This window comes from Trichomycterus rosablanca, chromosome 1 (genome assembly GCF_030014385.1).
Source record: "Trichomycterus rosablanca isolate fTriRos1 chromosome 1, fTriRos1.hap1, whole genome shotgun sequence".
NCBI lineage: Eukaryota > Metazoa > Chordata > Actinopteri > Siluriformes > Trichomycteridae > Trichomycterus > Trichomycterus rosablanca.
In genome coordinates this window covers 45,756,701-45,779,040 of record NC_085988.1, presented here as the reverse complement: position 1 = coordinate 45,779,040, position 22,340 = coordinate 45,756,701, and the positions used below count along the sequence as shown (strand labels likewise).

The following is a 22,340-nucleotide window of genomic DNA, read 5'->3' as shown; positions in this document are numbered from 1 at the left end:
TCATTGCAGACAGTATGAACCCAATATTTTTACTGTTTTGTTTGGTCAGCTTCATTTAATTTGTTAATATAGATCCATTCCTGCCTTTAGACTTTTTCCATACTGTCACAGCTTTTTTCTGATTTGAGGTTGTAATTGTACAAACTATAAAATGACACATTAAAGATATATTGTATATATTGTATATATTGTAACAGGGGTGTGTAGACTTTATATCCAATGTTTATGACACAATGTCATGATACCACAATACAACAATACAGAGGAATTAGAGATTTACATTTAATAACATTAACATAATCTGAAAAATGATGTTCCAACGAGCCATTTAGAAAGACATTATTTTCAGATAAAACCATTGTAGATAAAAGCTAGCACTTAGCAATCCTTCCTGCCTGGAAATATATTTAACTGCTTTAACACAATAATCTAGAAGTTGTTAAAAGTTACATTCAGAAACCCACTAATGGTGGCAAAGAAGGTTTTTAAAGCCTGGTTTATTTTTTGTCCTAAGGTGTGTCCATAAACAAGCTGAATTCCTGAAAGCAATCATTGTTCATCAGAATAGCAACATGTTTATAAAAGAAGGAGGCGATAAGTAAACAGTTAACAAGTAGTAGCAAAGGTAAAGGTAAGAAAAAGCCCTTTGGTTGAATTAGAAAATTTAGTTAGTCAGCAGTCGATGGTACTTTCCAGTAAAGGGGAATCGTTATTTTTAAAACTAGAAATGTTCACTGACAAACTATTATACTGGCTAAGAAGTGCTGATATAAAAATTCTGTTTTGCTATATTTACGTTCTACCCAGATTGTAGCTCTAAATCTGTGTGGCTTTATTTTAAATATTTCAATGGCTTAATCATTTACATATATACAGTGGTCCCTTGGTTCTGGGAGTGGCGTTGAGTTTAAAAGGCGTTGAGTTTTAAGGGGTTTTTTTTTTCCATAAGGATGTATGGGAAACCTGTTAATGTGTTCAATGGTCCCGTGAAACTGCATATATTTCAGGCTAATGTAAAATAATGGGGTTGTTTTTGACACTTATACACTGAAAATAACACAGTTATAATATAAAAACACTGACATTTTTACCTCTACTTTTTTATTGTTTTTTTATACTTCGTAATTGTGAAGATGCTTGATCTTGGAATACCATATTCCATTCAGTAAAGGCGCATTCACATGAGAAGCGGCACATTAGCTTTTGAGCTGCTTTTTAACGATAAGCGTTTTAGACTCTCTTATGATTTCTCAGAACCCCAAGTTATAACACAAGTTTAAAAGTAAAACAGGAGAAAAATACAGCTAAACACAGATACATGTGGAGCTTTGGAGTGGATTTGACAGTTATTCCACACAAATGCAGATTTGTCTCATATGCGCACTTTGATGACGTATTACTGCACCGCTCAAGCCAAGTGCTTAACAAAGCGACTGTTCATTGTTAATCTGAAATTAAATAAATAAATGAACATGTTGAGTTTAAGGGAAATGTTGAGTTTAAGGGTACAAATTTTCTTAACAAAGGGAATTGAGTTTCAAAGATTTAGAGTTTAGAGGATGTTGAGTTACAAGATACCACTGTAATAATATTTAGTCAGTACCTAGGATGATAGAGCTACATAAGACCAGCTGGAAACTATTTCCTACATAGATCAGTTTATAATATATTTTAATGAACACTATCTAGGAATTTAAGAATAAGAAAATATTGAAGTTTTAACATAAAACATCTCATTATTACGCAACTTCCTTGTTACCAATGTATGGGTACTTATGGGTGGATATGAGACAAAGTGTTGATTATTTGTTCATCTAATACATGAATTATGCTAATAAATTCAACATTTTTAATCACAGTTTGTGTGCAATGTAATCACAGTGTTGAGCAAGATTAGCATATACTTGTTAGACATTTCTCTATAAAAACTGTCTGTTGACAAAAACTTGAATTAAATTCAAATGGGCTAAATCTGACAGTATTGTTTTCTTTTTGTTTTAGTTTGGACAAGGGGAAACACAAATTATGTGTAAGATCCTAATGGCTAAACAGATAGCGTATCTAAACAACTTTGGCAATGCCAGACAGTATGGCGAATCCTAAATGACTACTGGCTACATAATGCACTACATCGTGTTTAGAAGCCATTATGTGGTGTTGATGTAGTGCATAAGAGGGTAAGAAACCACTGGGGATTTGGCACTATATGCTTCAACAAATGCATCAAAACCAGCAGAAATTATGTAATGGCTCATTTTTATGTTTCACTATGGACAGAAACTCTTAAATGCATTTTCTCCTCACAGCAGGAGAGCTTAAGTGCCCACCCACATTAATGTATCTTTACTGGCCAATTACTTTAGACAGGAGAATAAAAAGGAGAAAGCATACCTCCACAGTAACTAATACACTTTTAACATTGTCCACGTCTGTTTTGATACGCTTGTAAATGAACTGACTGTCCAAAACAGTATTACTTTAATCCATCTCTGTTCTAAAGGTTACCCATTTCCATTTTCCTGCATGATTTACTACATTTACTCTATTTTGTTGAGTGCTCTAGGGGTCATTCTATGTCAAATCACCTAGTGAAAAACATATTGAAACTTTCTATAGCAAATCTTAAAAAACATTTTAAAATTAAACCAATTACAAACACAGTCTTAATGATTTTGTGAAAATTATTTATATGCAGTGCTCAGGTGGAACAGTGGTAAACTGTACTAGCCCACTATCTGTGGGTTCCAGGGTTTGAATCCCCAGTGGTGCTATTGGCTGATCGGACATTGAGGCCCAGAGATGAATTAGCGCCCTGTCTGGGATGTGTTACTGCATTACGTCACTGCATTACGTCCAGTAAGTCCAGGGAAACCAGACCTTCTTCTGAGTGTGTCTGTGAAAATTTATGCCCATTCAGTCAAACTTGAAAAGTCTATGTCTAGGTACTTGAAAACTGTTTTGCAGTGTGTGGCTTAAATTATTCTTCAAAAACATCAACATAAATATTAAAAAAGGTTCAGTATGGTTTCCAGAAAAGGGACAGTTTTAAAAAATGCAATAAAAACTAAAATCTGTCATTTCTTTTTTTTTTTTCTCTCTCTCTTTTTCCCCCCAATTTTCTCCCTTAATCTAGTCGTATCCAATTACCCTGGTTGTGTTACGCTTCACCTCTAACGATACAACCCTCCACTGCTGCTTCGCAACTGACACACGCCCCCTCCGACACGTGTGCAGCACCGACTGCATCTTTTTCCCTGCATGAGGCGAGTTCATATGCGGATCAGCCTTGTGCACGGAGAGCCACAACCTGATCAGCATTATTCCCCAACTCTGTGCAGGCGCCATCAATCAGCCAGCAGAGGTCGTAATTGCATCAGTTATGAGGAACCCTGGTCCGGCTTATCTCACCCTGTAAACAACAGCCAATAGTTGTTCATGTGGTCGCCCAGATTCAATACGATGTATTCGAAATCCCAGCTCTGGTGTGCTAGCGTATTTTACCACTGCACCACCTGAGTGGCCTAAATCTGTAATTTCTTAATTCACTTGACCCTTTATTTAACAAACAAAAGGCCAAAGAATGTTTTAAGTGTTTTTACTAATTAACTTAATATTTCTCTGTCACATTCTACTGTTTTTTTCAAAATGCAATGCAATTTTCTATGTACTTTTATCAGTTTAATAAATGTTCAAGCAATTTAACAAAACCCTAAACCTGCTTACATTTTGGCAATATGCCCGCTAAGCATGCAATTGCTGGCAAAGGAAAAGCTGTAATGTGATTGTACCCTTGGCTCTGAAAATTTAACTTGGGCTAATAGTGATAAATGTAACTGCCACAATGCTGCCTTGTCTGCTACAGATGTGTTTCCCTCTGTTTAAATTAAGTCTAAAGCCTTGTGTGCATAACACAAAGTGATTTGGTTGCTATTTCAATGGTTCAACTTGTCAGTTATCTGCTGACTAATGACAGTCTCCTATTGACATCCCTTATATAGATGTCTTAACAGCACACTGTTCAATATTTTATTATTATTTGTACTATTAAATTTAAAGTAAGCCAGCACTCTACAGCTTAGCCTAGCTACCACTGTTGTGAAAAAAGATTTGCTTTAAAAGAAACGATAATCTCACACAGCCTTCCCCCTTATAGTTGTTACGGAATTCTACAGCATACACCTTAAACAAGTTTGCAATTGAAGACTATCAAATGCCTATGTTGTCCTTGTACTCTCAAATGACGCACATTTTGTTTGCTTGTGAACCTTGACTAAAGCCAGAATATAAAAGCTTGTTAATGGAAGCTTACTTGAAGCTGCTAAAAGTGATGTTTTCAACCTACATCCCTGGTCTGGCACGTGATTTGGTGAGCATTCTCGTTCTCCTGTTAAAGTGAGTCATTGGGAATTAAACAATTCTGACCACACAGTGATTCAGCAGATCCCAAAATGACAGCTATTTACTGACGCCAGTAAAAAGAGGAGGTAAAATACAGCTTGTTCTGTTGTGAGCCACTCCAGAAGAGTAATGCTACACACTTGAAAAGTGAGCTACTTGTAAACAAGAAGTTATGTGTTTTCGCGGGTAAAATACCTAACAAAAAAGGCTTTGTGTGTTAGGTTTATAATGTCAGGTATTTGGTTGTTAAAAAATAAAAGCTGGAATCTTTGATGGGACTTGCTTGTGAGTAATGGCTATATTATGACAGCAAAGACATTATGAAGACAGGCTTGAAACAAGCAGTGACTGAAGGTGAATGGGGTCATTTTGAGCTGTGCAGCACTGTGGAATCATTCATCATCACTTTGCGGCTCTGATAAGGAACAAACCAACTTTTCTATCCATTCCAAGAACAGCTGATAAGCTCTGAAAATGAACTACAATAAGGATCTGGGAAAGTGTCTGTGGGATAAATGGGAATGAGAGATGCATGTACAGATGGCCTGTGATTGTGGTGGCGGCTCCTTGCTGGAAAAATAGCAATCACGGCCACTACCAGCAATTTGATGAATGCATACACATGAAACGCTCAGTTTAAATCTGGCTATAAGATCCACATTGAGATATCTGATCACATGTGGTCAGCACCAATCACATGTTTAAACAGAATCAAATATATCTTAGAGATTACATCAGTAAAAGCACATCAAAAGACTGTAATAGATGCAAACATCACAACACAACAGAAGTGTGCTAGCAACCTAAATAAATTAATTATGACACAGTAAGATCCCAGCCGCCAGATGTGCTGCTTAACCACTGCCCCCTTTTTTGTGGTTTTTACATTGAGGACACATCATATTACTTAAACATAAAACAGAAATGCTTGGTGGGCTCCACGTTTATCCTGGTCACTTGGCACAAAATGCAAGAACACCCAGGACAGGGAAGCAATCCATCACAAGGTATAAGCCACCACCCTCGGTCATAGCTAATCATGCTTGTGCAGATGACAGCCGGCCACTGAGATTCAATATACCACTGCTCCACCCAAGCATTACTTGTTTATAGTTCCTTAATATTTAATTTAATATAATATTTTCCTTAATGATGCTCTTGTCAAAGAGACAATAGCTTGGAATGCCCAACTTCTGACCAAAAAAATTTAAATAAATAAATTAAATATGTCCTTCAATTGAGAATTCATACAAAGAAGCAGTCTCTTTAATCAAATGTTAGGTGTATGATATGTCAGCATGCTCAGACCTTTAACAATAATAATAAAGAAATAATCTACATTTAAATGAAATTCCTGTAGTATTTACTTTAGATCAATCAAAATATGACAGTACTACATACCTATTCCTGAGCTTTTGATTCTAAATCTCAGTGGAGGCATCTATGTTTTTTACACTTTGACATCTAGCTTAGACATGCTGAGGTCATAAATGAGGAATGAAGTTTTAACTCACTAATTCTAAGGTCTGATAAATGCAACTTTACTATGAAGTAGGGATGTAACAATACAATCTACCCCCGATGAGATACGATTCACGATACTGGGTTCACGTTACAATTTCTTTCTTGATTTTTTTAAACTGAAATTGAAGACAAATTTCCTTTTATTATTTCTCTTAAAAAAAAAAAAATACTGTATTTGTGATTATCTTTTATTTATCTAAATAATGAATGCCCTTTTATTTCGGAGGTAGGTACAAACTATGCAAAACAATTTTGAATTGAGCCCAATTTGGCTGAAAACCCCCAAATCTGACAACCAGGAATTTTCAGAAATCAAAAACTAATTGTACAAGTAAAATGCAAAAGGCAAAATGCAAATCTGTTATCATCACTGTAATCAAACAGAAATTCACAAAATTTAAAAAAAGTTAATGATTGATATAAAGCACATTAATAACACTCGGTAACGATAATGTGGAACTAGCTTATATGCTAGTGTTATGTGGCTTAACTGTCCTTGTTATTGCTGTGTGTATAAGAGGCTGTTTTTCTTATTTGTTCTGTTTTGTTTTTAAACTCTGACAGTGGCCACATACCTCTGCAATTCAGGTACAGTGAACAGTGTACAGTGAGTACTATACAGTTACATTTTAAGTGTCTGTTGGTGGCTTGCTCTCCTTTTAATTTTAAAAGTTCAGATAGAACAGCAAGGAAAGTACAACAACCTAGACCTTTGTTTCACACTAAATTAATATTCTAGAACTTCAAATAGCTTTGTGTCATGGCCTCTAAATTCCTTATTAGAGATTATAATTGACTACAGCTAGTGACCTTTATAAATAAGGCTTGTTTGATTGCACACATAAAAATTTACATGGTACAGTGGTCTCTTGTCAAGGTCAGAAAGGAAACCCAAGCAGTTAACCTATGCTGAGTTGAAATTTGCCCAAACTGTCAAACAAGTATCAAAATGTTTAATGCTTAATGTATTTTAGAAAAGGGTTTTTAGAAAACCTACAATCAATGTAGTTTTGGTATAAGGTTGCTTTAAATTCACCTTGAAACAACATTGTTTGCTTTTTTTTGCTTTTTTTTCTGGCAGCAGGTAGTCACATCCTATTGCAAATGATCATTTCATATGAATTAAAGACACATGAATGATTGGTGTAAATGACTAACTGTCTTTGCTGTCCATTAGTGAATCACCCCCGATGAGATACGATTCACGATACTGGGTTCACGTTACAATTTCTTTCTTGATTTTTTTAAACTGAAATTGAAGACAAATTTCCTTTTATTATTTCTCTTAAAAAAAAAAAAATACTGTATTTGTGATTATCTTTTATTTATCTAAATAATGAATGCCCTTTTATTTCGGAGGTAGGTACAAACTATGCAAAACAATTTTGAATTGAGCCCAATTTGGCTGAAAACCCCCAAATCTGACAACCAGGAATTTTCAGAAATCAAAAACTAATTGTACAAGTAAAATGCAAAAGGCAAAATGCAAATCTGTTATCATCACTGTAATCAAACAGAAATTCACAAAATTTAAAAAAAGTTAATGATTGATATAAAGCACATTAATAACACTCGGTAACGATAATGTGGAACTAGCTTATATGCTAGTGTTATGTGGCTTAACTGTCCTTGTTATTGCTGTGTGTATAAGAGGCTGTTTTTCTTATTTGTTCTGTTTTGTTTTTAAACTCTGACAGTGGCCACATACCTCTGCAATTCAGGTACAGTGAACAGTGTACAGTGAGTACTATACAGTTACATTTTAAGTGTCTGTTGGTGGCTTGCTCTCCTTTTAATTTTAAAAGTTCAGATAGAACAGCAAGGAAAGTACAACAACCTAGACCTTTGTTTCACACTAAATTAATATTCTAGAACTTCAAATAGCTTTGTGTCATGGCCTCTAAATTCCTTATTAGAGATTATAATTGACTACAGCTAGTGACCTTTATAAATAAGGCTTGTTTGATTGCACACATAAAAATTTACATGGTACAGTGGTCTCTTGTCAAGGTCAGAAAGGAAACCCAAGCAGTTAACCTATGCTGAGTTGAAATTTGCCCAAACTGTCAAACAAGTATCAAAATGTTTAATGCTTAATGTATTTTAGAAAAGGGTTTTTAGAAAACCTACAATCAATGTAGTTTTGGTATAAGGTTGCTTTAAATTCACCTTGAAACAACATTGTTTGCTTTTTTTTGCTTTTTTTTCTGGCAGCAGGTAGTCACATCCTATTGCAAATGATCATTTCATATGAATTAAAGACACATGAATGATTGGTGTAAATGACTAACTGTCTTTGCTGTCCATTAGTGAATCACCCAAAGCAGATGATAATAATACATTTAAAAAGCGCAATGGAATCTAATCCTCTTTTTAATCCATCTCTTCTATAATAGCTCATGTTTAATGTCATTTAATTAGTAAAATTCCCATGTGACCGAGCTTTTCTTTTTTTCATCTTTGGGCACAATTTAGAGAGCTTAACAGAAAGAACGCTTTAGTGTTATAGGGTGCCAAAAGCCGAAAATACAGACAAACAGCACATGACCTCAAAACATCCCTGAATGGAACCTACTGTCTTATCCTTTCCTTTTAGCACTAACACCAAGTGCAGAAAAGGGCTTTTCTGTTGACTTTAGTATACACACACACACAAAATAATGAGCATGGCAAACAAAATAGGGACTTTATATGACAGAGCACTCTTAGATAAAGGTCTCCACAATGATCCAGATTGGGTGCAGACACTGTGATAGAAACAGTCAATTTCTGGGAAATCTACATATACCAATCATTTACTCATAACTAAAAGTGATTTTCAGTGGGCAAATCACCTAATGTTTGGTTTTTGGGACAAAGACAGAGCAACCAGTGAAAACCCACAACAGCACATAAAAATCAGGGCTAAACTGCACACCAGAGACACAATAAGAATAAGCATTTTCCTTTATCCCATGTGGAAATCTATGTTATTCTTAACATATACCATGAAGAATGCCTGGTACCATCGGATTTTACTGATCTATCTTTCATAAGCTCTTTTTTCTGATACTGGTTTCATTGAAAAACACTGGATGCAAAGCAAGACTACACCATGGACAAGGCACCAATCCAACCCAATAAACACTTTCTTATTCATTTACTAATCAATGGACAATTAAGGACCCAGTCCACCTACTGGAAATTAATTGAGAGAAAATCAGAGTACCCAAAGGAAATCCTCATGAACACAAGTAGATCAGTGCCTAGGTACCAAACTTAAGACTTCAGGTCCCTGAGTCTGTGCAGAAACCACAGAGCCTACTTTTTACTTTAATATTTATATATTTTGTTATTCTATGCAAATATTCCTATGTAATCTGCCATTTTAAAAAAGTGTTTTTTTACTAGTACATTTTAAGACATTCCAAGGTATCACATACTGACTCACACTTTCTTACATGTAGGGACAATTAAGCAGAGCGAAACTGTATCCAGTTGGAAAATGGTAGTACAATAAATACTCAGTGGTAACTTACACAGAGACAGAGATAACATACCAAACTCCACACAGTAACTAGATGCAGGGATGAAACCTACATTTCTGGAGCTATAGCAGAATGATGCACCTCCATGTCACCAACCTGCACTATTTAATGTGTTTAATAATTTAGAAGGTTGGAAACTTGAACCGGTTCCTTAACCATAAACTACTTCTGTAGGGTAATTATTTTCTATTTCTGATCTTAAAAAGCCAATGTTACAAAATAAAGGATAGACAGATTAGCTAAAAATATTTGTCTACTAACCCTAAGTTTGAATCAAAATAACTACCTTTTTCAAACATAATGCTAAAGATGGCAAGGTTGCCAGATTTAAGTCCCTTTTCCAAAACAAACACAATCCCATTGTCAGTTTAATGTAACCAGCAATTTGTACCAGTGAGCTAAAGACTATTTTATGTAATATGCTAGGCAGTAGCATTGCTACAAGCAGTAATGCTTTTAGTTTACCCACACTTCTCAGAAGCAAGATCATAGTGCAGTTCCCTTTCACTTGTAAGTAGTAATTTCTTATAAACACTTTAGCTGAGTAGCTGTATAAGGAGTATGTGAAAAAGTACACATTTACAATATTTTTATTTATTTATTTGCCACATTCAATTTGCATGTGCATTGAATCTAATGGCTGGGACTCAACTCAAAACAACCAAATACGTTTATGATCAAGGCACCTTACCCTGGTGAGTCTCTTAAACGTACAGTACAGGTAAAATCAAGAATGAATGAATGCACAGCCTAGTCTGAGCTGCAACTTAGGGTACATACTGATAAGTGCACTTGACTGACCAACAAGTCTTGCAAAAAGGTGTAGTTGGTATTGTGTTTGTGTTTAAAAACAATTTAACAATTTAATTTAACTTTACAATAATCCAACTGATTGTCTAGTGTTAAATTATAGTGTTAACTGATGAATCTTGTGTGATGAGTAACTACTGTTTCTGTCATGAATGTAACCAAAGTGTGTAGAACATGACGTTAATCATTACACAAGATTCACCAATTCACAAGGTTATATCAAACCCAGGCATGGACAATTTTCAAAAGTATCTCACCTCACTTGCATGGGAGGAAACCAACACAGACATGAGGAGAGCATGCAAACTCCACATACAGTAGAAAGGATTCAGACCACCCCACCTGGGGATTGAACCCAGGACCTTCTTCATGTGAGGCGACAGTGCTACCCACTGAGCCACCGTGCCACCCATTCGTTAAAGTCAGACTTTTAAAATATCATTTTGAACTAATACTAGTATAAGTTCTTTTAAAGTTCCAGCCCATTTATATGTTAAATATTCTATTATTATCATTAATTTAAGTGGCAGTAGTGGTATAAGAGCTTTATATAACTGTTTGGAATTAGCAGAAAATGTTTTAATAATAACTGATGTAGTGTTGGTTTAGTTATTGTAATACTACTGTAGCCGAGCTACAATTTTGTACTTAACTAAGTAAATGCTTAAACTATTTTGCTAAACACTGAGGGGTGGCATGGTGGCTAAGTGGGTAGCACTGTCGCCTCACAGCAAGAAGGGTTCGATCCTGGGTTTGATCACCAGGTGGAATGGTCCGGGTCCTTTCTGTGTGGAGTTTGCATGTTCTCCACGTGTCTGCGTGATTTTCCTCCCACAGTCCAAAAACATGCAAGTGAGGTGAACTGGAGGTACAAAATTGTTGACATTAAAACTTGTGAACTAATGAATCTTGTGTGAGGAGTAACTACTGTTTCTGTCATGAATGTAACAAAAGAGCGTAAAACTTGGCGTTAAAATCCTAATGAATAAATAAATAAATATTTGTTAAAGTCAGACTTTTAAAATGTCATTTTGTACTAATACTAGTATAAGTGCCAATTCCAACGCATTTATATGTTAAATATTCTATTATTATCATTTATTTAAGTGGCAGTAGTTGTATAAAAACTGTTTGGAATTAGCAGAAAATGTTTTAATAATAACTGATGTAGTGTTGGTTTAGTTATTGTAATACTACTGTAGCCGAGCTACAATTTTGTACTTAACTAAGCAAATGCTTAAGCTATTTTGCTAAACACTGAGGGGCGGCATGGTGGCTCGGTGGGTAGCACTGTCGCCTCACAGCAAGAAGGGTTAGATCCAGTGGCGTAACTACAGGGGGCGCAAGGGGGGACAGGTGCACTGGGGCCCATGGCAGAGGGGGGCCCCTCCACGACATAAACTCAACCACCCACCTTACAGACCCCCAATGGCTGCACGTATTATGCATGTATTATGGCAAGCCAAACAGGAAATATATAGCAAACAGTGATATATATGGAATGAAACATATATATATATATATATATATATATATATATATATATATATATATATATATATATATATATATATATATATATATATCACTGTTTGTATGTATGACATTTGTTGAGGGGGTCCAAAATTACGCACCAGTAGTTACGCCACTGGTGCGATCCTGGGTTTGGAATGGTCCGGGTCCTTTCTGTGTGGAGTTTGCATGTTCTCCCCGTGTCTGTGTGGGTTTAGTTCTTGTAATACTACTTTAACCGAGTACATTTCTGTACTTAACAAAGTAAATGCTTAAAGTATTTCGCTAAGCACTGAGTGTGAATTAAATAGTCTAATCAAGTAGGAATCCGCGCAATCTGGCAACAATGTGGTTTGGCGAGAAGACGTCTATGCCCTTCTGACTCCACACGGACGGGTTACTACGACCTCTCCTAATGCTCCTCACCGCTGCTGCTGTCAGATACGTTGTTCTTTGTGTGTCTTTATCCTCATCCTCCTCTGTCTGATAACAGGCAGACATGTGGAATCAAGTATCTGATTTGCAGCCTTTACGATCTGAGCGCTTAGTTCTGAGCGAACTTGCCCGCTTTGTAAACCCATGCTTAATCTCACGCCACCGCGGAGGAATATATATTCATAAACATTTCAACTGAATGATTAGTTACAACACAAATCACAGACACACACCCACTCACCTTGGAACGAACAGTAGTAGCGGCACAAACACGTCCTGATCTCAGTTCTCCTCTTCCAAAAGACAACACGAGAAATAGATCCCCAAACGCGATGCTGAAGCAGAAAGTTCACATCCTACTTTTTAAACGCATGGCGCCAATGGCAGTATTACGCAGTGTAAAGAGAGCGGAGAGAGCTTCAGCTTCAGCTTCCCTCTCAACACAAAAGCATCTGACACATAACAGTCAGTGATTCTCCACGCCCAGGTAGCGCGTCACATGACGTGCCCAGGTGTGTTCGGTTCCCGCGCGCGTGTCTAAGTGTGTGCGTGCGCGTACAGCGACGGATGCGAGACCTGCTCGCTCGCACAGACATCCGGGTACCACGCGGTAAGCGCACAGGGAGAAGAGTGTAGCCCACTGGTCCTACGACACGGCTGCGGGAGGGGTTTAAGGGAAAAAGAGAGAGGCGAGAAGAGAGAGAGATGCGAAAGTGTGAGTGAGGGAGACACTGAACGAGAGAGAGAGGAGGAGAGAGGCATCGATAAATAGAGCTAAGAGCGAGGCTAAGAAAGAGAGTGGGGATGAGAAAGGCACTGATAGAATAAGAGAGGTGAGAAAACGAGTGAAGAAGGCATTAGGAGAAAGTGAGAGAGGCTAAAACACAGCAAAGGAAGGCACTGATAGAAAGAGAGAGATGAAAGAATGAGCAATGGATTGAAGAGAAGAGATGCAAGTGAGATGAGCGAGACCAACTGTCTCAAAATGGTCAGGTGCAGGTGTAGGCATAACAATTTGCTACGTCTATTGTCATTCCACTAGGGCAGGCCAGGTAGCTAGCTGCTAATAAAGGTCATCACCACTGCTAATTCATTCATTAATTTTCTTATGCGCTTATCCAATTAGGACCGGGGTGGGGGGTGGTGCTGGAGCCTATCCCAGCTTTTCAATGGGAGCAAGGCACACAGTAACACTCTGGACGGGACGCCAGTCCATTGCAGGGCAGACACACACACACACACCCATTCACTTATAGGGCAATTCAGTGAATTGAAAACCCACACAGAAACGAGAAGAACATGCAAACTCCGCACAGAATGGACCGCCCCACCTGGGGATCGAATCCAGGACCTTCTTGCTGTGAGGCGACAGTTCTACCCACTAAGCCACCGTGCTGCCCCACTTCTAATTTCGAATCATAAATCTAATCCTGTTTTATTAGTGTTGTGGTGTTGATGAGATGGGCAAGCTGTAGCCTAGTGGTTAAGGTACTGGACTAGTAATCAGAGGATCGCTGATTCAAGCCCCACCGCTACCAGGTTGCTGCTGTTGGGCCCTTGAGCAAGGCCCTTAACCCTCAATTGCTCAGACTGCATACTGTAACTGTAATGTAAGTCGCTTTGGATAAAGGCATCTGCTAAATGCCGTAAATAAAAATACCACTAGTACATAAAAATACAAATGTTTATTCTCAACAGATCGTAGGTAGCATAACTGTTGTAAACCTACAGTTTGTGTGTTTCGTACTGCTAGTGCTGAACTCAATCTCAGAAATACTTATTTACAACATTTCTTTCTATGTATCAGTGTTTGCTTGAGTTGTCCCTCATGACCCCTCCCCATAAGTTACATTAGAATCAGATATGGGGTTGTCTTTGAAGAAGAAAAAGATACAGGTTGGTTCTTGATGCTCAGTGGGTGAATTAGCCCGCTGTGCTGCAAAAAAACTGGGCTATATTACCCAGGGTGTGGTCTACGTGCTGAGTGAAGAGAACCGATGTTCTATGCTGGCAGTGCTTTAGGTTCAAACCCACTACTACAGAATATTACTGTAAGTGCATCCATCACCCATGTGGCAAATCTGCCAAAGGAACATTGTTACAACAGGTTGGTCGGAATTGTGTTTGTAATCAATGGCACTATTATGACCAGGGCTAAAGGTTGGTGGACCAGAGACATTAAGGGGGGGGCGCTTATTGATAAAGCCCAGTAAAGTGGTTCTGCGGAAGTGATTGGTTAAGGTGACCATTTCTGTGGTGGTACCGGTGTCACCAGAGGGCTTGAGCAGCGGCAGCTGCTCTGGTGCCACATGGCAAGGCCACAAGGCACCTGCAGAACATTAAAAGCAACCTGTGCACGAGCGAGATGGGACATACTGTCTTATCACGTGCACCCCCCAAGACTGCAGAAAGAGGCCCCAGGGCCCAGTTCTTCTCGTTTGCCAGCTCCACAAGACCATAGGGATCAAAAAGGATGCACTTCAAGGTCAGTTTAGGAACTTTGTTGGGGACTGGACAGCAATGGAGATGGTGCCAGTGATGTGGTGGGTGGGGCCATGTATCTTCTTTGAGATGAAGATGGCATGCTACTTTAACGTTATTTGGCTGTAAAGAGTCAATATGCAAAGGTGTGTAACTTTTGTAAATCCACTGTATGTGTGTTTTATACCAGTGGCGATTTCTCTAAGACTGCAAGGGAAGCTCAGCTTCCCCTAAAATGTCAAACATTAAATGGTGAAATATGTACAGTTGTGTTAACATTTCATTGACTACAAATGCGTTACAACACGTTCATCTCGAAGACGAGTTCGTTTAGAATCAGCTACTTATCGCAAATCGACTGACTCGAACTTCTCATACATTCCCTTAGCGTCAATGCATTTGCCCGCAGAAGCTGAACGTCTCTTCACTTCAATGGGGCTGCATGGAAGGGTTTTTTTCATTGCTTCGAAACTGGCCGGTCATTGGATAAATGCCACGATTTTGTCCTGCCCCCAGATGCTGAGCGTCTCTGGGGGTGAATGGAGCTGTGGGTGGGTCTGGACGCTGAGCTTCTGCAAGACGATTGGAGGATCAGTCGAAAGGCTGAATCCCATTTTGATTGACAGCTATTTTGAGATCTACACCATCACTAATTTACTAGGAGCTTCAGTCCCATCGCGGATTTTGTGAGTGAAGTCGAAAGACAAACTGCAACCCATTTCAGGCCATTTTCTTGAAAAGGAACGGAGGGCAGAATTTATGTATAAATAAATTTACAAATTTTATGATGTAAGCCGACAATGAGCTTCCCGTCTTTGAAAGACCAGCAGCCGCCACTGTTTTATACTGCATTTGGATAATCTGTGTTTTGTGTGTGTATGTTTAAGACTTGTTAATGCTAAGATGTGTCATGTATTGCTGAATTGCTGAATAATAGTCTAGAGTCTAGTCTAAAGTCTAGTTTGTTGAATTCAGGTTTTATCTTGTTCTTGCTCATCCAAACGCACATGTTATAGTCTTATGCAACATAAGTAGTTTTTACACTAGTAATTCTAAGATGTTTTTGGTTAAACTGGTTTAAACATATACTGTACTTTTACATTAGTTTGGTTTTTGCCTATTTTATTTATTTATTTTTGTCTATATTTTGACACATTTATTTTTCTATGATCGGCATGAACCTCTTGCACCTGTTTCATTACTTAACAGATTATAGTGTGCCAAGTTTAATCTGCCACCCCTAGCCACCTGTGAAGATGAAACAGCCTGGGCGGTATACATCAACGGTTATAAGATTGCAAATAGTCGATTTCTGTCAGCAAAGAGCAATATACTGCACCGTTCTTTGGCCCACTATGTGGTTGTAAATATGAAGTTTGCAATCAATAGTTTTGGCACCAGTGTAGATCACTCACCAAGTTCCTGCTGTACTTGTCGATTTTAGAGTTACGTTCTTAGAAATTATCTCTCTTTCCCCTGATCTATGCCTTTCTCTATAATTTCAGGTGTTTGTCACTTTTTCCTGTCATTTGTCACCCCTAAAATCGCTCTGCATAATACATAGCTTCTCAGCTCTCACATGAAGAGTAAAGTGTGCAGTCTTCATCATAGCTCAAAAGTTCAACAACCCAATTAAACCAATGATTATGCACTCAGTGTTTAGATTTAATATTTTCCAAGCTGTCTTTAACGTTCATGGGAATACTATACTCTACAATTGAGTGCATGCAGCAGATGTATAAATGTAGCAGATGTATAAATGTCAGTGCAAAGTCAACAATTATTCTCTGTCATCTATTTAATCCTTTATTTATCTTCAGTTACCACTTCATCCATACTTGGAAGAAACCCACACAAACAGGAGGAGAAAATGCAAAACTCTTCACCAGAGTGTAACTGCAAGCAAGGTCCCCAAAACCTTGGTTATATGTAGCATCCACACTACCTGATGCCCTACTGTTTAGCATTAGCACAAAATATTCGTAAACTGACTGTCAACTACAGCTGATGTGCATCCTTTTCAGTTTTTTTTATTCTGGTGTGTATATACACACCTGTACAGCTACTCATGTATGTAATTATACATGTGGCATAAATGCAGTGCATAAAATTATACAGGCATCAGTCAGGAGTCTTATTCATTGTTCACAAAAAATAAAGAAGAAATGCAAATCAACACATAGAATGCACAACTCATAGAACCTTGAGAAGACAACTACATTGAGTTTTACTTCTGTCAGCTAAGAACATAAACAAGTTTTGACACACTTAATATTTAGTTTTATTTTCTAACGTAGTAAATTATGTAAAATAATTGGTGCAAAAAGTCATATTACAGTTTATTAAGTATTAAAAATTCTTAAATTCTATTAGTTTAAGATTGCTATTTCTACAGTTCATTGTTACTAATGCCAAATTCACACTACATGACTTTCCAAGTCGTCAGGTCACTGTACAGTTCACACTACACAACTGGATCTCTTTCAAGTCGGTGTGGCTTTCACACTACACGACTGATCGGCGATAGGGGGTTTCACACTACACGATCTATCACCAACTGGAATCGCAGGCGAGCTTCTCTGGTCTCCCAAATTATGTTTTATCACAAAAACAAACGTGAGAAGTGACAAGGGGTTTAATGATACCACGTCCAAAAATGCATGTTAACAAGTAGCGAGCGATCAAAGTTGTTTGTGCGCTAATGTGCAGTGTAAAATCAAAGAGAAAAATAAATGAATCCAAGTGGATTTGGCAACACAACCAGCAGGGATTGTTTTGTTCTGTAGTGAGTTGGAGGTTAATAAATATTTTTTGTAATGCAGTGTTGGTATTATGGTTTGGCGTGGACGATAAGATCACAAATACTGTAAAGCTTGTGTGTGCCGATGTATTCTAATAGAAACTATATTATTATATATTATATTATATTATTTGTGCTTATATTTTCTTCTATTTTTAACAGCTGACATAGTGGCATTGCTGGTGAAGCTGATACTGCACAGCAACAAATGTGCTGGGGACCTGGATTTAACCCTCATCGCTGGCCACTGTCTTTGAGAAATTTGGCATGTTCTTCTCATGTCCATGAAAGAAAGAAAGAAAGAAAGAAAGAAAGAAAGAAAGAAAGAAAGAAAGAAAGAAAGAAAGAAATCATCTTATTTAGTTTGAACCATTTACATAATTATTAAAAACATCTCTCACAGGACATTAACTAACATTTCCTACACAGTTATTTGCTTTTGCTGTTACTGTGCTGACCTTTGTCAATGACATAAGTCTGGGATTCCATACATTTTTGAATTTTTCAGAATTCATTAATTGTATAGCGTTTGGTCAATTGTAAGTAAAGAATTCCAGACCCCTGTGATGACTGTGGAATAACTTTAAGTCTCCCTCTAAGGGAGAGCAGCCTGGCAGCTGGAATGTGCATGACCTGGCAGGACACCGGAGTCTTGTTGTGCAGTGCGTTTCTACCATCTGTGGTGAGTGATTTATGGTTATGCAAATTCAGCTGTCTGGGAAGTAAGTGGGCACTGCCCCAAAGATTCGTGGGAGAGGAAGGAGACAGCCAGGCCTGAGTGAGTCAGTTTGACAATGCTGAGGCTGCTGGATGAAAGCTGAAGTAAATGATGTAGTGATAGGACAGATGCAAGATGATGTTTAAAATAAAAAAATGTGTGTAAAGAGATGAGAAACGTATTGGCTTTATGGGTCTTTAATATAAGTGATGCATTTAAGTAATCATCCAGCCCAAACCATGCCAGTGTATTCAAATATAGTTTGAATATCCCTTATCCATGGTATTTCTGCCATGCGACCATTCTTTTACAGTGAAGGACCTAATGCAACCCTAGCCAGGATAAAGCGATTAAAGAAAATGAAATAAACAATCAACCTATGCATATATATATATATACAGGGGTTGGACAAAATAACTGAAACACCTGTCATTTTAGTGTGGGAGGTTTCATGGCTAAATTGGACCAGTCTGGTGGCCCATTTTCATTAATTGCACATTGCACCAGTAAGAGCAGAGTGTGAAGGTTCAATTAGCAGGGTAAGAGCACAGTTTTGCTCAAAATATTGCAATGCACACAACAGTATGGGTGACATACCAGAGTTCAAAAGAGGACAAATTGTTGGTGCATGTCTTGCTGGCGCATCTGTGACCAAGACAGCAAGTCTTTGTGATGTATCAAGAGCCACGGTATCCAGGGTAATGTCAGCATACCACCAAGAAGGACAAACCACATCCAACAGGATTAACTGTGGACGCAAGAGGAAGCTGTCTGAAAGGGATGTTCGGGTGCTAACCCGGATTGTATCCAAAAAACATAAAACCACGGCTGCCCAAATCACGGCAGAATTAAATGTGCACCTCAACTCTCCTGTTTCCACCAGAACTGTCCGTCGGGAGCTCCACAGGGTCAATATACACGGCCGGGCTGCTATAGCCAAACCTTTGGTCACTCGTGCCAATGCCAAACGTCAGTTTCAATGGTGCAAGGAGCGCAAATCTTGGGCTGTGGACAATGTGAAACATGTATTGTTCTCTGATGAGTCCACCTTTACTGTTTTCCCCACATCCGGGAGAGTTACGGTGTGGAGAAGCCCCAAAGAAGCGTACCACCCAGACTGTTGCATGCCCAGAGTGAAGCATGGGGGTGGATCAGTGATGGTTTGGGCTGCCATATCATGGCATTCCCTTGGCCCAATACTTGTGCTAGATGGGAGCGTCACTGCCAAGGACTACCGAACCATTCTGGAGGACCATGTGCATCCAATGGCGGTGCCGTGTATCAGGATGACAATGCACCAATACACACAGCAAGACTGGTGAAAGATTGGTTTGATGAACATGAAAGTGAAGTTGAACATCTCCCATGGCCTGCACGGTCACCAGATCTAAATATTATTGAGCCACTTTGGGGTGTTTTGGAGAAGCGAGTCAGGAAACGTTTTCCTCCACCAGCATCACGTAGTGACCTGGCCACTATCCTGCAGGAAGAATGGCTTAAAATCCCTCTGACCACTGTGCAGGACTTGTATATGTCATTTCCAAGACGAATTGACACTGTATTGGCCGCAAAAGGAGGCCCTACACCATACTAATAAATTATTGTGGTCTAAAACCAGGTGTTTCAGTTATTTTGTCCAACCCCTGTATATATATATATATATATATATATATATATATATTTTTTTTTTATTTTTTTTTTTTTTATCAGCTCCACTTACCATATAGCAGCACTTTGTAGTTCTACAATTACTGACTGTAGTCCATCTGTTTCTCTGCATACTTTGTTAGCCCCCTTTCATACTGTTCTTCAATGGTCAGGACTCTCACAGGACCACTACAGAGCAGGTATTATTTGGGTGGTGGGTCATTCTCAGCACTGCAGTAACAATGACATGGTGGTGGTGTGTTAGTGTGTGTTGTGTTGGTATGAGTGGATAAGACACAGCAGTGCTGATGGAGTTTTTAAACACCTCACTGTCACTGCTGGACTGAGAATAGTCCACCAACCAAAAATATCCAGCCTACAGCGCCCCGTGGGCAGCGTCCTCTGACCACTGATGAGGGTCTAGAAGATGACCAACTGAAACAGCAGCACTAGATGACTTTACATCTACAAGGTGGACCAGCTAGGTAGGAGTGTCTAATAGAGTGGACAGAGAGTGGACACGGTATTTAAAAACTCTGTCAGCATTGCTGTGTCTGATCCACTCATACCAGCACAATACACACTAACACATACTGTACATACACAGTAAATATATATATATATATATTTATTTTTATTTATTTTTTTAAATATATGCCTAAACAGCACGATTTGGCAGACCTTGCCAAATCACTTAATGACCTTGATAGTTGGAAATTTGCCTCGGTAGTTTAGTTCACACGCCAAGCTTGAGTTCAGTGACAGTACATCACAAGCTCTGTGTAGTGTGAGCGTCCCCTGCTGTTGAACTTGAGAAAGTACATTACACAACTTGATCAAAGGTTAGATTTTAACGAAAATAAAAGTAGATAGTAAAACAAATCAATTTAAAACTTATTTATTTACATTATACACAAACTAAATATATATTCTGTCAGAATCATGCATTTAATTCACCAGCAGGAATCAACAAGGTATAGGCAAAATCATTTAAACGTTTCAAATGCATCTACCCTTTGCCTCCACAAACAGTTTAACCCTCTAAATGCTTTGATTATTTTTGGTAGACTATTGGATCAAAATCCAGTTTGATTAAAAAGTTTTTATAAGGAATAAAGAGGGTTGATCTACTTTGTTCTCAGCTCCCCAGGTAGTTTAATGAAGTTAAAACCTTGTGACTAGAGAAACATAAAACTCAGTATTAATCAAGCCAATCTTATTTTTTGTGATTTAAAAAAAATATTTATTTATTACCCCTTTAATCTACAATCTGGTTGTATCCCATTTCCCTTCATTTCAACCATTTCCCTGCTGCTGTAGACCACCACCCGTATCAAGGACAAATGCAGTCTGTCATACGCCTCCTCTTCACTTTTTTTGGAAACAGCTATGGTTGCATCTACAGATAGATGTTAGCTCCGAGACATTTTGGATTGAACACAGGGTTTGACAACAGATTGAGTACTAACAGAGAAGAGGCTGCCATGGCAGGGGGAATGAAGCTGAGAAAACACGTCACCCACACTCAGAGACAGGTTATTTCAGGCATGAATACCATTAAGTGAAAGTCTGAAATCGTTGCACAAGCCACTGGAGCGCAGCACTGATTTTCCCTCTGACTTATGACTCTCAGAGTGCCTCTGGCAGACTGACTTTACTGTTTGGAGATGCTCTAGGCTTCAGCCAGTGGATAACTGAAATTTTTCAATTCTGATGTAAGGTGTACTGGAGGCTAATCATTTACTGATATGGTATACAGAGTCCAGGTTGTGTAGTTTAGAAGTAGAGTTCAGCGCCTGTATTGCTTTTGTTTACCCATGCATGCATCTGCTGTAGATCTTAGGAACATCTGGTGACACCGTAAGTCAGTCTGCATCAACCAGGAAGACGCAATGTTTTGTAAGTAATAAAACTTATAGTAATAGTACTTCTTAGTCTGAACTTTAAGAAACTAATTATAAACCATTAAGAATAAGCAAAAGAAATCCCAAACCATTCACAATTGTACTAAATACTATGCCAAATAAGTTAGATCAGTACTGATTCATTAGTGCACATAACTGACCATCTCACTGTCGCCTCACAGCAAGAAGGTTCTGGGTTCGATTCCCTGGAGAAGCGTTTTAGGTCCTTTCTATGTGAAGTTTGCATGTTCTCCCCGTGTCTGCATGGGTTTCCCAGTTAAACAAATGAGACAAAAATATTGTACTTGGTCATTTATTTATTGAGGAAAATGATCCAATATTATATATTTGTGAGTGGCAAAAGTATGTGAACCTCTAGGATTCGCAGTTAATTTGAAGGTAAAATTAGAGTCAGGTGTTTTCAATCAATGGGATGACAATCAGGTGTGAGTGGGCACCCTGTTTTATTTAAAGAACAGGGATCTATCAAAGTCTGCTCTTCACAACACATGTTTGTGGTAGTGTATCATGGCACGAACAAAGGAGATTTCTGAGGACCTCAGAAAAGAGTTGTTGATGCTCAT

At 38.3% G+C, this 22,340-nt stretch overlaps 1 long non-coding RNA gene across 1 annotated transcript in view; it reads right to left on the bottom strand.

Annotated features, from left to right (window-relative positions):
* The window catches only part of LOC134311851 (uncharacterized), a 171,842-nt gene extending 159,050 nt beyond the window's left edge, over positions 1-12,792 (bottom strand). Inside the window, exon 1 of the long non-coding RNA XR_010011487.1 lies at positions 12,448-12,792. This is a non-coding gene — a long non-coding RNA (uncharacterized LOC134311851). The remainder of the gene's footprint in view (positions 1-12,447) is intronic.
* Between the last annotated feature and the right edge of the window lie 9,548 nt (positions 12,793-22,340).